Consider the following 18,583-nt stretch of genomic DNA (forward strand, 5'->3'; position numbering starts at 1 on the left):
CTGGTTAACTTAATTCTAAACCTCAGTTTCTACACCTGAAAATTGGAGATTAAAAGAGCCACTCTGCTTATATCTCAGAGCAGTTATAAGGATCATATGAGATAATGAGAGTGAAAGCCCTATGGAAAAGGGTAAGGCGTTATAAAAGTGTAGGGGATTATTGTGTGATTACTTGCAAATGACTGTGCATTCCATTACAAATACAAAAAGCAGTGAGATCATTCGCAAGACAAAGAAACATTAAGGCTCTGGGAATTAAGGGAAAATGATTTGATGTTCTACGGGGTTATGTCTATATGCCACTCACTCTTGCAGTTCAAAGCTCAGCAGCAGCTGTCAGATTTTCCAACTCCAAGTCACATATGTCTACAGGATGGCTCAAGACAAAATCTCCCTTTTCAGCTAAAAGCAAATGCTGGGCCAAAAGGAGGTAATAGAGATGGACGTTTCAAAGACCCCCTGAGATTCTCAGTTCCGGAAATGTGGCCTGCGATGTTTTCCTTGGAGAAGCTGTTAGAAACACAGGCTCCAGTCTCTCTGAAATAAGCCCGTGGGGAAATAAACATACAGTAAGGAGCTATTTTCCAGAGAGCACTGAGGATGCTCCCAAGCATGAATTAATCAAGGGCACAGGGTATTTCAAGCTGCAGATACCAAAGAGCTAGTAATCTCCAACCCACTGAACCTTCCAGCCCAGCTCACAAGCTTACCCTGGAATTCTAGCATCCCTAGCAGTGCACAGCAGGCTGAGCCAGCAGATGAGGCTCATTTACATACCAGGTCTTGCTGAAGATCACCTGGGGGCCGCAGGGGACCCAAGGAGCTCTGAGAGCAAGCTGGTCTGGCTTCCTTCGGGCCTTTCCCAACATGCTACTTGTCGGGATTCTCTTCAATTCCTGAAAAGAGCCAAGTCATCTCTGTCATTTGTAGAGGGGCCGGATCTTTGCCAGAAATCCATTCCCAAGGCTGATGAGCACAGAGCCCAGTGAGGACTGTTTTCTGGTTGCTTTTTATCATTTGATTCCTGTGCTGATCATTTGAGAAAGGCACTAAAGTAATTTATGGCATAGATGTGTGAGCATCTACTCTATGTGTGTGTGCTTGAATCCCCAGTGATGTTACAGCAACAAGCTGTGAGATACAAACAACTTCAAGGAGCTCACAAATCCAGTTCAAGACAGAGACTGACTGCAATTGAAGGACAAGATGTTGTAAACTCTATGAGTTCTGTAGAATCCCTCCCAATGGCTGGGTTAGACTTTTGGGCTAGGAATTAAAAGAGGATGGGGCAGGGGGGCACAGATGAAGGAGCAAAGGGCATTCCAGGCAGAAGGAAATATTTAAGCCAGACACAGTGGCATATGCCTATGGTCCCAGCTACTTAGGAGGCCAAGGCAGTATTACTTAAGCCCAGGAGTTCAAGACCAGTCTGGGAGACATAGTGAGATTCCCATCTTGGAAAAAAAAAAAAAAAAAAAGAAGAAGAAGAAAAGAAAAGATTTGAACCCTAGCAATGACTGAAAAGATATGACAAAGACCAGCAAGTTAAAGTCAAGCTTAGAAAATGTGGGCCGGGCATGGTGGCTCACGCCTGTAATCCCAGCACTTTGGGAGGCTGAGGCAGGTGGATCGCCTGAAGTCAGGAGTTCAAGATCAGCATGGCCAACATGGTAAAACCCCATCTCTACTGAAAATACAAAAACTAACTGGGGGTGGTGGTGTGTGCCTGTAATCCCAGCTACTCGGGAGGCTGAGGCAGGAGAATGGCTCAAAACTGGCAGGAGGAGCTTGCAGTCAGCTAAGATGATGCCACTGCACTCAAGCCTGGGCAACAGGGTGATACTCCGCCTCAAAAAAAAAAAAAGAAAAAGAAAAAGAAAATGTGTAGGTCACTAGTGAGAGAGGTGGGCAGACAGATAGAAATAAACAGAAGTTAACTCAGAAAGATAGATTGAAGTCAGTTTATTGTAGGCTAAGGTAATTGAATTCTCTTTCTAAAAGCAGAGTGAGAAATAAATAAATAAATAAATAAATAAATAAATAATAAAAGCAGAGTGCTCCTTTATTTTGAGATGCAAAGCTCTGATTACACCACTGATGAGGTTAAGAAAATAGGCTCTTTTGACTCCTTGCTGCCATATAATAACAACAATAACTACTAAAATGTAATGAGTGTTTACTCTGTGCTAGGTATTATGCTAAGCAGGTTACATACATTATCTCATTTAACGCCAGCAATGACCCTGTGAACTAGCCACTCTCACTCCCATATTACAAATGGGAAAACAAAAACTTAAAGGAAAAGTCAGATGCTCAAATCTCAGAAATAGTAAGTGTACTCCCCAGTTTTGGTCTTCTTTCTCATTGCCCAGATTCTCCCCATCTCACTTCTAAGAGATCAAATACTCTTCACATAACTAGCGTGCATAACAATCCCGTATCACAAAAATATCTGTCTCTGAAATAGTTGACACAAGTTTATATTTGTTTCTGTCTCTCCATTAGATCCTTGGGATCAGGAATCTTGCCTTTCTTGTCAGTCAGTGTACACAGTGAACACTCAATAGATATATATTTAGTCAGACAATGTCTGTGAAGGTTGAAAGTTAACACAATACTGGCTATAATTTCAGACCTTTTTAGCACAGATACTGCACCAATCTCAGCAAGGTTCCCGGAGTCCAAAGGGGAGACGCAACCAGGTTGCAAAATGCAGGTCAAAGACCTTGTGCACGGGACATCCTGACGGTCCTGCAGCTACTCCGTGGTTGCAGGACCCTGAACCTCCAGCAGGTGTGCCAAGAACCAAGATCTTCACAGGGAGCTGGACAGATAAACCTTTCCTTGAAAAAGTGAAAAGGCCACGTCCCACTGAAATGGGGATTTGAATTAAAGAAGGTGTGTCTAACAAAGTGGCCCAGGGGTAAGGGAGCTCTAGGCTGAGAGGTCTTAGACCCATCACATCTTGTGACTCGTGCTAAGCCACTTTGTGTCTCCTTGTGCTGAACCACTCTGTCTCTCAGTGTTAGCAAAAGGAAGGGTAGACGCAGCGGTTTTTTAACTTTTTTATGTAGCAGCAGAACTTTTCCTTTAAATGGATGCTTTGACGATGCTTAGCTTACAAAGTAGGTAAAAGCAGAGCTGCTCAAGTTGGCTCTAGCAGTCCCCTTCCTTCCTCCACTTCTCACCACTTTTCACCTCCCTCCATGTTATAATCCCCAGGATGACTCCTGGAGTCTCTCAGGCTCAGAAGAGCACAGCTTGAAAACCGTCAGCCTTATGAGCTCTTCATAGTACCTTCCAGGTCTGATTCCAGTAAATTCCAAGGTCTGACGTATACCTCCTTAACAAGCAGCTCTGCATTTTTGCCAGTGGGACAGGCAATACATGGTGTAGATGGGGAGCAGCAAGGAAGAAAGAAGTCTCCAATTAAATAACTTAGATTATACCCTACTTACAGCCAGGTGCAGTGGCTCAGGCCTGTAATCTCAGCACTTTGGGAGGCCGAGGCGGGTGGATCACTTAAGGTCAGGAGTTCAAGACCAGCCTGGCCAACATGGTGAAACCTTGTCTCTACCAAAAATACAAAAATTAGCCAGGCGTGGTGGTGCCCACCTGTAATCCCAGCTACTTGGGAGGCTGAAGCAGGAGAATCGCTTGAACCTGGGGGGCAGAGGTTGCAGTGAGCCAAGAATGCACCATTGCACTCCAGCCTGGGTGACAGAGCAAGACTCTGTCTCAAAAAAAAAAAAAAAAAAAAAAGATTATAATCTATTTAGCACCTGTGTTCTCTCAAGCAAGTTATAAGCAAGTTATTTCATCTCTCTAAACCTCAGTTTTCTCATCTGTAAAATGGAAAATAATATTGTTTACCTACTAAGGCTTTTATGAGAATTAGCTAATAAACTAGTTGACAGAATGCTACAATATTACAATCATTCCATCCATAAATGTTTCTAAATCCTCAAATGGAAAAGCAGGCAGTACTGAGTTCAGGGCAAAAAAAAGAAAAAAAAAGGTGCTCAATAAGTAGCAGGAACTGGTTCCTTTCCTCCCTGGCACTTACCAACATGTTCAATTTGAACCAACAACATGACAGCAAGCAAGAGTTACTGGATGAAACACATTTTATGTCCCAAATTCTCTACAGCTCATCTTTGAAAATCTTAACAGCTTATCTCTGAAATCTCTGAAACTCACGACCATCTTACACTTCCAAGAGTGACACCCAAGACAGTGGAGGATAAAGAAATGTGAGTTGGAGAAAAACACTGCTCCAGGTCATTGGCACAGGAAGAAGTGTGAAACATGGCATCCCCACTCCTGACTTCCACAGCAACCAGCCAAATGGCCAGAGAAATCCCATCTGCTCTCCAAGTCTCAATTCCCTTGTCTGTAAAACAGGAACAAGAACAATCCTACCTTCCCCGTCACTATGATGTTGTACGAACAAAGAAGCCAACAGGTGTAAAAATATTTCATATAGCTCTACGACTATAAAAAATATTGCCATTTTTATTAGAAACTCAAGTAAAAAGTTGAAGCACTGCAAAAAGTTACTTAGAATGTGCCCAAAATGTAAGAATCACCCCTACTCCAATTGCAAGATTCCCTATAGCCCACCTGAGTTACTGCCGAGATTCCCGGCACATCCTAAAGATGCATTTCGTTGAGATTTTCCCAGTTGACTCATCACCAGTTTTCTAAACAACACAAATGACAGTATCTACTCACCCTCAGGCCAGCCTCAAGACCTCCAGGATGAGCCCAATCTATGTGTTTAGCCATATCTCCCTTTATATTGCTGGAAGAACCCCTGGTCCCAGGCAAGAGCGCACCCTCAATTCCGCAGGACTCAAAACTTGGCTCATGCTTTCCCCACCTTGTACTGTGCCTCCAAATCTGAGTGCAAAATCTCTTTACTGTACAGTGGGGAAGTGGGCCCTTGGGAGTGTTTTGTGATTGGGGTATGGTCAGGAATGTCTTCACTGGCCCACCGCTTCTCTAAAGATGGCCCCACCAATTCCCAGTGCATAAACATCCACATCAAGATAAAAAGGAAGATGTCTGTAGTTCTTTGTAGTCCACAAAACTTCTCACACATCTCCTCTTTTTAAATGCTTAGTATCAGATGTGTCCATGATGCCTATTTTACAAATTTTACAGTAAGTGGCTGAGCCAGTAACCATGTGCAAGCCTTTGGCACCAAAGCCTGTGCACACTGCTCTCTCTTCCCCCAAAATGGGTGTAATTTAAACCCTGCTTATAGGCCAGGCATAGTGGCTCGTGCCTGTAATCCCAGCACCTTGGGAGGCCAAGGCAGAAGGACTGCTTGAGCCTAGGAGTTCGAGACCAGCCTGGGCAACATAGCGAGATCTTGTCTCTACAAAAAAGAGAAAAAATATATATACCTATTTGATATGTATATGTATTTAAATATATGCATATCCTTAAATATATGTATTTAAATATATGTAAATATAAAATACATCTTTTAATATTTTTATTATATTTTATTATAATGAAATTATATTATTATATATACTATATTAATATAAAATAAATTGTATTATATGTTGTTTTATAATTTACTATAATTATATTATATAATATATAATTTATAAAATTATGTATAATTTAATTATAACAGAATTATATATAATTATAATATACAATATATACTTGATATTTTTATTATAAATATTTTTATTATAAATAAAATATATATAAATTGCTTTTCTTTCCTTCTTTTTGCCAGCAAATATATATAAAATAAACCCTGCAATAAAAGGTACAGGAGGGCTGGCTCCACAGCCAGCTCACCACATGACACTGGACAAATCACTTTCCCTCTATGAATCACAGTTTCTTCATCCATAAAATGAGGTTTCTAGAGTCACCTCATACATCTACACACCCTTTTCCCTCCCAAGGAAAGGCTTCAGAAATGAAACCTTCATGAGGAGCGAACAAGGTAACATCTCACATATGTTTAGTCAGCTCCATCCCTGAGCTTCCCCTCCCAACCTCGAAAGCGCATCCAAAAAGAAGGAAAAGGGACCAACGTGAATATCAGAAAGCACCGGGACCCTGCAGGGCAGCACAAGGAACGCACGCGGCTGCCATCCCCAGGCAGACAAGCAAGCCACTCCTCAGGAACAACTGCAGTCATGGTCACAGCGCATGAACCTTGTCAGCAAATTGCTGGTTTGAATGGCAATTTTTTAAAAGCTCAAGATGCAAGAGCATTGATGCAGACAACAGTCTGCTCCCTACATGCCTCATGGCTTATGGGCCTCACACAGGAGTCCACGGAATAATCTCTCTTTTTCACATCTCTCTTCAGTGTCAGCAAGTACTGCTGCTGCCTGACCACAACTCTTGCTTGGATATGGAGATGGTATCTGTGTGGCAGGCCACTGTGCCCTTTCCATGTATTCTCTAAAAGTCCAAATGCTGGCTGTCAGGGCCCTCCCAGAACCACAGAATCCTAAATCTGGCAAAACTCAAGTACCCACTCATCTAACTCCCGTAAACGACAGCTGGAGACATTCATTCATTCAAAAAGCACTACTGATGTTTACACGGTGCATGGTGTCAAGACGAAGCTACGTTGCTGCTCTCAAGGACCTGCTCCAATATCTTAAATGGCTTCCCAATGGCAACAGGGGAAGTCCAAGTGTTTAATCTCACAGCTCCAGGTTCTCCATAACCGGGACTGAAGCTTCCATTGCCACCGTAAACTTTCTCCCATTGCCGCTCAACATACATTCTTTGCTTTATTCAAACTAAACTCTTGGCTCACCTTGTCCCCTCTGCTTGACCTGCTATCCTTCCACCCCCAACACCAAATATCCACGTCCTACACATCATCAAGCACACTGGTAGTCTTCAACAGGAATGAGATGACCCTTTGGAGAAAGACAGTTATTTATCTGTGGTGTCTTCATGTATTAAAGGACATCTAGCTTCCCTGGCCCCAACCACTAAATGCCAATGGCATCCTGACGTCCAGTCATTGGGACAACAGAAAACACCCCATTATGCTTTTATTTTATTTTGTTGAGATGGAATCTCACTCTGTCACCCAGGCTGGAGTACAGTGGTGTGATCTCACCTCACTGCAACCTCCACTTCTTGGGTTCAGGCCACGCTCCTGCCTCAGCCTCCCGACTAGCTGGAATTACAGGCATGTGCCACCACTCCCAGCTAATTTTTGTATTTTCAGTAGAGATGGGGTTTTGCCATGTTGGCCAGGCTGGTCTCGAACTCCTGAATTCAAGTGATCCGCCCGCCTTAACCACCCAAAGTGCTGGGATTACAGGCATGAGCCACCACGCCCGGCATCCGTCACGTTTTTAAATGCCCCATAATGAGATGGTACTACTCCCCACAGAGAATCACTGGATCATAGACTATGTGACACTCCCTGCTCCCAGCCCAGTCAGAATAATCTCTCTTCCCTGGATTTGCTGAGCCTGCTATTTAGGGCATTGATCAATATCTTCCTTGCCCTGTTCTAACTGTGCGCCTGACTTACTCTTCTTCCCAGTACTGGCTCCCAGAGGAAGAATCCTTGACTTCTCTCTCCCCACATTGCCAAATCCGGCTCAGGGACAGGTCCGTAGTAAGTGTTTAATAAACGTTTGTGAACAAATTTTGTAAACGAGACAACTGTCCTGGGGCATGACTCCCAGGAGGAGATTAAACGGAACTGGAAAATTACAAATCAACCGCTGTCGTCCAAAATAAGAACTCAGTTCAGAAACTGAAAGTGGGCAACTAGCCTGTTTTTTCAAGGTATTAATTATATTAAGTTTATATATTTTACATAAATAAACAAATATTAAACATAATTTCATAGTGTAATTATATTACAGTGTTATAATTAATTGTAAATATTAAGTATTTCAGAATAATAACTCCTGGGGATTTTAGATGGATAAGTTGGGGGTAGATATATTCTGTCGGCTGCTCAATCAGAGCCCGTTGCCACCAGCTAGAGTGCCTTTCTGCATCACAGAAGCAGACTTAAGAATTACATTCCCCGTGCTTCCTCAAAGCTAGTAAATTAGGTTCCACCAGTAACATTTCCTTGTGTGAGATCTGGAAGGTGGAAGTGAAGCTGAATCTTCCTGCTACTATTTCTACTGGCAAGCAACACCAGGAAATCATGAAGGGCAAAAGGACACTCCATATGCCAATCCAGTGCCCCATCACTAACTATTAAGATGTTGAGAGAAGTTTCTGAGGCCTCAGCAGTGGCTTCCTAATCACATCTTCCTTATCCCTGGATTGTGGCTAACCAGCCTGACCAATATGATGAAACCCCATCTCTACTAAAAATACAAAACTTAGTGGGGCATGGTGGCACACGCCTGTAATCCCAGCTACTCGGGAGGCTGAGACAGGAGAATCGCTTGAACCTGGGAGGCAGAGGTTGTGGTGAGCCAAAATCACACCACTGCACTCCAGCCTGGGCAACAAGAATGAAACTCTGTCTCAGAAAACAAAAAAAAAAAAATTCTTAAATCCAGTAGCTCCAGATGTAGTCTGCATCCCACATCAGTCTTTTCAACAATTTTGTTATCATCTCTTTCCTGTTAAATTACACAGAATGTCTTTCCTGAACTTTGTTAGATGCAGGAGGGAAAAAATAAATAAATAAATAAACGGATCACTCATTTTTCTATTTATTTATTTAGCTAAGACCTATGTCTGTCTATATCTAAAAGCTTCTCCCTTGCCTCTGTGAAGGAACAAAAAATATTTCACTTCAGTATAAGAAGTCAAATAGGGTCAGGCGCAGTGGCTTACGCCTGTTATCCCAGCACTTTGGGAGGCCAAGGCGGGTGGATCACCTGAGGTCAGGAGTTCGAGACCAGCCTGGCCAACATGGTGAAACCCCATCTCTACTAAAAATACAAAAATTAGCTGGGCATGTTGGTGTGCACCTATAGTCCCAGCTACTTGGGAGGCTGAGGCAGGAGAATGTCTTGAACACAGGACAGGGAGGTTGCAGTGAGCCAAGATCCTGTCATTGAACTCCAGTCTAGGCAACAGCAAAACCCCATCTCACAGAAAAAAAAAAAATCCAAATAGACCTAGAACTCCAAGGTAACATAAGCAGTAGATCTAATCAGCGAATCAGAGTTACACAAACTAGTTTATGGACAATATAAACGCTAATTCATATACAATGAAGCATGGTTGTAGCGTAACTGCTGATCCTTTCCTGAGGATTCCTGGCTTGACCTTTGTTTTCCTGATTTGCCAGTGAATAGTCAGCACCATACAGGTGTGCCTGCTGCATACCTGGTGGCTCTACCTCTGGGCAGCTCCAGAGAGATGTCTGTTCCTCCTTTTTGGCCAAAAGGAGCCTCCATTGTGTTTTCCAACAATGGCTCCGGCAAATTTTCCAGTCCCACATGCTCTTCCAGAACTCAGCCACCCCACCAAGACGTAAAGTTGATTGCCTCTCCCCTTGAATTTAAGTGACTTGGGGACTACTCCAACCAATCAAGTATAGTGAGATGATGCGTCTACAGCTTCTTTCCGCACCTGCTAGCGCTCACTTGCTCTCTGTCTTTCTCCCTCTCTCCCTTCCTCTCAAGGCTTGCCTTTTGGAAGCAGCCACCAGGCTGTGAGGAAGTCCAGGCCACATGGAAAGACCACATGTAGATATCCTGACCAAGAGCCCTGGTTAACATCTCAGATGTCATGTGAGTGAGTGAGCAACTATATACCTCTGGCACCCAGCCTTCGAGTCTTCCAGCTGAGGTCCCAGGCACTGTGGAGCACTGAGGTGTCATTCCCCCTTTGCTCTGTCCAAGTTCCTGATCCAGGTAACCCACGAGCATACTCAGTGATTGTTATATACCACTGAGTTTAGGGGTAATTTGCTACACAGTAATAAACGATTGGAACAAAGCCCAGCCCTTTCTTTTACCTTCACCTGGTGCCTGCTCTGACCATGCAGATGTGCCTTTCTCATCTGGTGACCCACGTTTTTCAGGGACACCAGTTTCTCTAGGGTTGTCAGGGGTGGGCAGAAGGACAGGGGTGAGTTCTGCAACAATAATAGCTCTGAGACACTGCATAGTTCGTGGGGAAAGCAAATGAATCAACGTAAACATGAGACCAAACAACCCCAGTCAGCTCTGTCTACCAAGTAAATGTGAGGAGGTGATGCTACTTCTCTATTACCTCATCTGTAAGATGGGCTTGCTAATGCCTGACTATTGAAGAAGTTATGAGGATGAGATGAGAGGATGTGTGAGGAGCACTCCACCCAGTGCCTATAACGTCAGATACCAAAGTCTATCCACCGTACCCTTCAGCTGACCCAGGGCTTCCATCTGCAAATGTGATTCAAGTCTACAGAATAGCACAACAGCTATATTGCTCTCTTACCCAGCATCAAGCCCAGGCCCTTATACATAGCAGGTAGTTAGAAAACATTAAGCCTGTGCTATACACCAAGCAAAGCTTCTATCATTTCAAAACAATAAGGTATAGTGTTTAGGAGTGTGGTCCCTGGAGCCACTGGCCTGAGTTCAGCTCTGTCACTGGCTGGTGGCCTGGGGCAACTTATCTAAGCTCCTTGTGCATTTGTTTCCCTATTTATAAACAGGGATAACAATACCACCATCCTCATAGGTTTCTTTAGAGGATTAAGTGAAACAATATGAATAAAGCAGCTAGAACAGTGACTGGCACATAGCAATCGCCTGCTGCGTGTCACCAAGTGTATAAACCTAGAAGCAATCTTAGGACACAGGTATACAAATGAGGTTTTACAAATGAGGAAACTGAGACTCAAATTATGTAACTTGTGCAAGGTCAAAGGTGGGGGCGAGATCCAAATCTAACTCCGTGGCCTTCCACCCAAATCCAAAGCTCTTTGCACCTCAGCATCCTGCTTTTCGATATGCACGCCTAATGGAAAAATGTATTTAACTAGAAGGGGGAAAAAACAGCCCAGACATAACGGGGTTGCACCTTGGGAGCTTTCTGGGTATCACAGGATGATAAGGCCAATGTCATAAGCCCTGCCCTTCAGCACAGTCAGCTCCTGTGGGTAAAATTAGCTCAGCTCTGCTCCAGTGCTGCCTGGAGCCCCAAGGCAAAACTCACCCCAGGCACAGCATGACCTCACCTGACCCTCACTCTTAAGTAGGGTCCCTCATGCACCTCATTAGGGCCTGAGATGACTCATTGTGCTCTTTCCTGTCTCTGGTGCTGAGGTCACCTCTATGCTATACAGAAAGGCGGCTGTGAAGGAGAAGTAAAGATGAAAACGCAGGCAACCATTCTGCACTCGCTTCCTCCAAGGCAGCTCACAAGCAAGGAGCGGAGTGCCTGCCTGCCATGCCAGCTGCGTACCGGGGAAATAAAGCTCTGCTGAGTTATATAACCCAGCTCAGGAGCAAATGACAGACACTAGCCCAAATGGCCTCCTGAGATTACCATCCTTATTCTACTCTGGTGGTGATGGTATCGAGCAGGGAATAGGCCTATTCAATATCCTTCAGTCCTGCAGAACACGGCACAATAACCATGACCGTACGGGGTCTCCTCTGTACTGTCCCACCCAATACCACCAGAATGGAAAGCCAGTCTTAAATGTCGCCATTCCTTGGGCCCTCTATTCTCCCATACCTGCCTGGCTAGAATTTTTACCTCAACTCCCACAATTGTGTAAATCTACACAATTTATTATTCAGCATTTATTTGCTCAACAAATATCACCTGCACACCTATTTTTGACTTGAAGATACAGAAATGAAAAGAATTACCCTTGCCCTCAAGGAAATGCAGCCCAGTTCAACAAATGGCCTAAAATGGAGGAAGCAGAGACAATAGTGGTCAGAGGCGTATTCCAAGCAGAGGTGGTATCAGAGCAAAATCTTGAAAGGACTGATAGAGTGGGCAGTGGTGTTTCAGACAAGGGAACACCATATGTGAGGTCACGAGAGCTACAGAAAATCCTGGGTATATTCCTAGGGCACAAGATCATCTCAGAGATTAGTGAGAAGAGGACGGAAAGAGACAGGGGTCAAATCACTGCCTGCCTCTTTCCATTCCTGTCCCTTAGTTCATGCAAAGGATTCTGAATTTACCCTGAATGAGGAAAGCATTGAAGGATTTTAAAAACAGGGACGAAGCATGAACAGATTTGCATTTTTGGAATATCACTCAGGAAGAAAAGAGAGAATAGGATGGATGAGGGTAAGAATAGAAAAAGAAGGCCAGCTGAGACTGCTGAAGCACTTCAGGAGAGAGATGCTGAGGGCCTAAATGGAGGACAGGCTCCAAAGGTAGAGGGAGGAGGGAGGTGGGCAGGACGTGTTACCGTGGTTGACTCAGTAAGACTGAGGACAGTCAGAGGCAAGAGTGAGGGACACAGAGGAGGCCATCCGGAATGAGTCCCAGTTTCCAGGATTGGACAATGTCACTCACCAAGTTAACAATGCCAGAAGACACAGTGAGTCCCACGCAACTTTGGGATTTCCAACTGGAGTGTCCAAAAGGCATGTAGGAGTGTGGACCTGAAGTTCAGGAGTTCCAAACTGGAGATAAACACCTAGCAGTCATGAGACAAAGCTCTGCAATGCCTATATTTATGGGATGCAAGAGAGAGCAAGAGTCTGTAAAGAAATCCCGAGGAAAGGCCAGGGAGGTAAAAGAATAACAAAACATCCAGAGACAGTGGGAGTGATCAACAGAAATAGCACCACCAAAGCCAAGTAAGAGCACTGCTAAAAAGGAACACATCTGAGCCCCCTAGACCCGCACAAGAACAACTTCCATCAGACCAAAATGGGTTAAGAAGCCAAAAGAAGGTGAGGCAGTAGACACAAATATAAAGGCAGAGGAGTAAAGAAGCGAGATGCCATGCTTTCAGAAAAGCATGTCCGTATAAATCTTATTTCCTCTACTAGACACAAGCTAGAATAGTGCCGTCCAAAAGCAATAGGATGCAAGCCACATATGAAATTGTTAATTTCCTGCAGCCACATTTTCAAAAAGCAAGAAATCATAGGAGAAATTCATTTTAATTTAACCCAATATATCCAAAATATTATCACTCCAAGAAGTAATGAACATCATATAATTTATCAGTAAGACATTTTATATTACTTTTTATACCAAGCCTTTGAAATCTGGTATGTCATACTTAATGGCACATCTCAGTTCAAACTAGCCACATTTTAAATGCTAAACTGCCATATGTCATTCTAATTTAACTTTGATGAATCAGGGCTCAACATGGTAGCTGGCATGCTGTGTATTTTTTTCTAATAATATGACAAAATGAATGGAAGGATGGATAGATACTTGCCACTTCATTGAGAAATTCAGTAAACTCTCTATAGCTGTGTTCTCTGTATCAATTACACAGTACTTTAAGTTTCTAGGCTTGGGTTATATTATGAGTAGAGCCTTGGTATAACTTAATATTAATGGCACAAGTTTCATTCCTTCTAAATTTCCTCTGTTGCTTCAAAAATCACAAATTTTGTCAGCCTCTTTCTTTTTTCTTTTTTCCCTTTTTTTTTTTAAAGGCAGAGTCTCGCTCTTGTCACCCAGGCTGGAGTGCAATGGCACGATCTCGGCTTATTGCAACCTCCACCTCCCAGGTTCAAGCAATTCTCCTGCCTCAGTCTACTGAGTAGCTGGGATTATAGCCACAAGCCACCATGCCCAGCTAATTTTTGTATTTTTAGTAGAGATGGGGTTTCACCATGTTGGCCAGGCTGGTCTTGAACTCCGGACCTCAGGTGATCCACCTGCCTTGGCCTCTCAAAGTGCTGGGATTACAGGCATGAGCCACCACATCCGGCCCAGCCTCTAACTTTCTTAGGTCAAAACAACTCTGAAACACTCGTCAGAAGACTACCACTCACACAGATCTCAAGCAAGCCACTTTACTCCTCTGAATGAACCTCAGTGTTTTCTACCATAAACGGGTATATAACTCTTAACTCTGCAAGTCTCATAGGCTCATTGTAAAACTCACATGAAATGGTGAAAACACTAACAAACTACACAAAAGTAAGGCAGAATCCACAGGTACCTCTCCATTATAAATGTATGTTATATGAACTTATAAATGTCAATCATGTCTACATGCATACATACATACATAAAACTCCACTTGGCTATCTTAATGTCAATATTTTGACTTCCAACATCATTATACTTCCCTTCCTCCCTCAAGAACTACAGAAGTTGTAGTCAACCTGATTTTCCTAGGAAAAAGAAACTATCTTTTCCCTGAGTCATCACACTGAGGTTTGCAGAACTGGATAAAGCTTGCCTACAAAGTAGAGAAGTAAACAGACTGGACAGGATGGAGTGAGCCTGGGAGATGGTATGGTAGAGGCTCAGTTGCCTCTCTAGAGAGAGGACCCAGAAAGTGTCTTGTATGGGACTGACACCACTCACAGCCTAATAATGAAAACATTTCTCCAGCCCAAACAACTTCTAAGAGCTGAGTGGTAATAACTACTTGGTTCCATTCTGCTTTCTGGTGATACACAGAAATATCTGGGAAATTAGAAAAGGTGTAAAGCTGAAATGAGGACTTCTTATCAGCACAATTACTAAGTAGAGAGGAAAAAATTGAGATGATCAACTGGATTCTTTTACTGTCTAAATTCACCATCAATATACTTCACAAAAAATCTTCCTTCAATAGCCCATGGCTAACTGACCAGAAATCAGGGCCACTCACCAACAGAGAAGAGGGAGCTCCTCTGACCATTCAGCACTCTAATTTTATCAGGGAAGAAACCATGAGAACCAGAGGACTACCTAAAGGACCAAAGGTGGTGAGTGGGGACTCACCCATGTAACATAACATGTCAGTGGCAGAGCTGAGCCTTAAACCTTGTTTCATCAGAATCCAAATCTTTTGCTGGTTCCGTTTATGTGACCCTCAATTTTTTAAGTCAAATTAAAAACTACCTACTGACTAATCCAGCCAGATAAAACTATTGACGCATAGGTTGCACAGTGTAACTGCAGGAAAAATTTAAAAATAGATAAACTCAGCTGCAAATGCCGTGTAACCCAAACTCTATCCTATTAGCAGAAAAAAAAAAAAAAAGAACATTCCACTTGCTATTTCTCAACCACACATTTTCCATTGCCAGCGAAGTTCTTATGGCAAAGCAGTCATCAAGACTAGTGTCCACCAGACCACACATGTGAACATGTCACCCTTCAGTGCCTGACCACACACAACAGAGCTCAGACTTGTGCAAATATCATGTCTTGTAAGGAGCAGTGGAAAGCAGGGCTAGTTTATAAAATTTTGCTGTTGTCATCACTTAACGAACACTTACATGGCACTTGTTGTATGCCAGGCAATTTTTTACATACCCTAGAAATATTAACTCATTTAACCTTTCCAAAAACCTTGTACGGTAGCTACAATTATCATCATTCCCATTTTACAGATGAGGAAACTGAGACACAGACATAGATCTAGACCGCAATAGAGCTGGGAACTGAATCTAGGCAATCTAGCTCATGGTCCATGTTCTTCATCACCATGCTATGTTGCCTCTCAGTGGCTTTTGTTTTCCTTGTTGTAATGGTTGAGGGAGGGGAGGTACCAGAACGCCAACTTTTTCATGTACAGTAATAAACATGAAAGACATACAGACTGACACGCTATCTTCAGCATAATCAGCACACTCTCTCTCTAAAGTCAGGTTATAGGACAGGCCAAATCTCAACCAGGAACATGTTATTGATTTACTCTAAGAAAGCCCTGTCACAACACCATAAATACGAAGTGTCCATGTGGTCAGCCTATTCTTTCTATCACCATCAGGAGGCTGTTTCGCAGGAGTAAGAGTCAAGTCAAAGTCTCAGGGGCAGCAAAGAAGACCAACAGAAACATCATCTCCCCAAGAATGGTCTTGCTGAAGGTGCTGGGAAGCAGGAGGTCTGCGGCCCCGTCTTCCCGGAGCACTGCCAATGCCTGGAGCAAGAACTCTTGTCCTTGTTCTGCAGAAGAGGATACGGATACCTCCAGTTTTTGTCACCAGTTACATTTCTAGGCAAGAAAAGGGCCCAGTTTCTCATGGATGTCACGCACTGCGAATTCCCAGGAGAGAGAGGCCACATAGTGGAAAAGTGGAACGTTCAGACTTTGCAGTCAGACGAGACTGAGCTCAAACCCTGTTCCTGCCATTGTGTGACTTCGTGCAAGTCACTTCAATATGCCGAGTTCTTGATTTCCTAACCGGTAAAATGAGTGAAGAAGGAAAATTCCTACCTCACGGAGTTACTGGCAGATTAGAAACAATGTTTGCAAGCTGCCTAACAGCTGGCACGTGATAGCTATTATTTAAAATAAAAGTAAAAATGATCTCATCTTGATGTTTCCCCTACCCTGTGGGAGAGATTAAATGGATGCGCTGCTCTTTCTCCTTTCTTCCCTGCTGTTAATGGGACAACTGAGCTCACAATTACCTGAGCACGAAATCTCTTGGACCTGAACCCCTCAACTGTCCAGTCAAGTCCTGTGCTGTTTCACACACTGGTGTTCTTGCCCATGATCTCTCTTCTTCCTAGAAAGTTCTTTACCAAACTCCTATTCATCTTACAAAACCCAACTCAAGCATCACCAACCCCATGAAGCCTTTCCAATCACTGCCTCCTCTGTGCCTTGTGGGCACATCAAGTACTATGTTGAAGACGCTATAAGATAGTTGTATATAACCACATGAGAAACTGACATTCACCAGTACACAGAGATATAGCAACACAGGTTGCCAAAATACTTAAACATTTCCTCACTCATTGCTAAACAGTTTACGTTTTGAGGCTCCCCGTTGTCCTAACACCATCCCAATTTTCCCAGTCTCCCACTTAGGAACCCTTGAACCTCTCCAAGGTCCAGCAACTAAAGTTCCCCTCTGGCAGACCTAGAGTTCTTTCAATCCAGTGTTATACATATTTAAATATCATCTCTCTGTCTGCATGGATAACTTGCCTACTAAACTCAACATTGATTTATATGCTTTTGGGAACAGAACAGATATTAACTACTGGAAAAGATGCTCCTTGAGGTCCAGAAGCACGTGACTCCCCAGCATCCAGAACACTCGGCTACAGTGAGCCCGTAGCAACTGCTGAATGGATCCAGTGTCTCCTATGCCTCCCCTCCTCAGCCACCAGCTGGCCCACAGTGGACCTTCAGTGAGTGAGCGCTCACTGGCTGACCTGACTGCCGTGCTGAATCAAACTGTGGGCTCAGACTGAACTTGATTCCAGTTTCCGCAGTCAGATAAGCCATCTCCCTGACTCCCGGCTGCTGCCCCTCCATTCCATCCTACCCTCTTCCAGTGGCATAACCGAAAGGTCAGCTCTCAGCTCCACACCTTTTATGGTCCTCTGATGGCCACAAATGAAATCCAAACTCTCCTGAGGATGGCAAAGGGGGTCTTCATTCTAAGAATAAGGAAACAACCAAAGAAATAGTTGTTTCCTCCAAGCACACAAAGCATAGCAAATAAATATAAGAAGATATCCTTTAAAAATTAACCCAACTGTTAAAAACAGCTCCTTGTGTTTTTAAAACCAACTGGGTTTTTTGTTTATGTTTTTGATTTGAGACGAAGTCTCGCTCTGTCGCCCAGGCTAGAGTGCAGTGGCGCAATCTCAGCTCACTGCAACTTTGGCCTCCCGGGTCCAAGTGATTCTCACATCTCTGCCTCTCAAGTGACTGGGATTCCAGGCATGCAATACCATGCCCAGTTAATTTTTGTATTTGCAGTAGAGATGAGGTTTCACCATGTTGGCCAGGCTGGTCTCGAACTGTTGACCTCAGGTGATCCACCTGCCTCGGCCTCCCAGAGTACTGGGATTACAGGCGTGAGCCACTACGCCTGGCCCCAACTGGGGTTTTAAAAACAGTTGCACATCAAACTTATTCACTTCATCTTCTTTCATCGTCTAGTGAAATAGGAAGAACAGGGATTATTTTCCTTCATTTTAACAATGACGGGGAGGTGACTTGCTCAACTTACACAGTTGGTTCACATTATACCCGGAGCTAAATTCTAACCTCGAGAATCTTAATCTAGAGCTGTTGGTTTCCCCAGATCAGGTCATCTCAGTGCACAATCTTATGGACTAGGATGTAAAAACACAACGTGCAACTCTGTCACTCCTGTCTTCTACTGCTGTCATATTCTGCTGCTTAGCGCTTGTCAACCTCTGAAATATGCACCTGTTTACTTTGTTGTCTGTCTTGCCTCCTAGAATGCAAGCACTTATGAGAACATGGACTTTGCCTGCCTCCTTCATCACTATATCCCCAGCGCCTAGAACAGAGCATGGCACAGTTAGACATGAAAAGAAGAGGCAACGTGGAGTCAGACCCCACATTGACTCCTTCTCCCTCACTTACCAGCAGCCTAGCCATGGACAAGTAACTAAACATCTCCAAGCCTCGATCTCCTCATAATTAAAATCCAAAGAATGGGCTGGGCATGATGGCTCACACCTGTAATCCCAGCACTTTGGAAGGCTGAGGCGGGCAGATTACATGAGGTCAGGA

The 18,583-nt window shown here is 43.7% G+C and overlaps 1 protein-coding gene and 1 long non-coding RNA gene across 2 annotated transcripts in view; one reads left to right on the plus strand and one right to left on the minus strand.

Moving 5' to 3' along the window:
* Window positions 1-1,853, plus strand: part of LOC105553745 — a 3,468-nt gene extending 1,615 nt beyond the window's left edge. The window contains exon 2 of the long non-coding RNA XR_001008210.1: window positions 431-1,853. This is a non-coding gene — a long non-coding RNA (uncharacterized LOC105553745). The remainder of the gene's footprint in view (window positions 1-430) is intronic.
* Window positions 1-18,583, minus strand: part of LPP (LIM domain containing preferred translocation partner in lipoma) — a 766,241-nt gene that overhangs the window by 710,701 nt on the left and 36,957 nt on the right. The window lies entirely within an intron of this gene.

This window comes from Mandrillus leucophaeus, unplaced genomic scaffold (genome assembly GCF_000951045.1).
Source record: "Mandrillus leucophaeus isolate KB7577 unplaced genomic scaffold, Mleu.le_1.0 Scaffold607, whole genome shotgun sequence".
NCBI lineage: Eukaryota > Metazoa > Chordata > Mammalia > Primates > Cercopithecidae > Mandrillus > Mandrillus leucophaeus.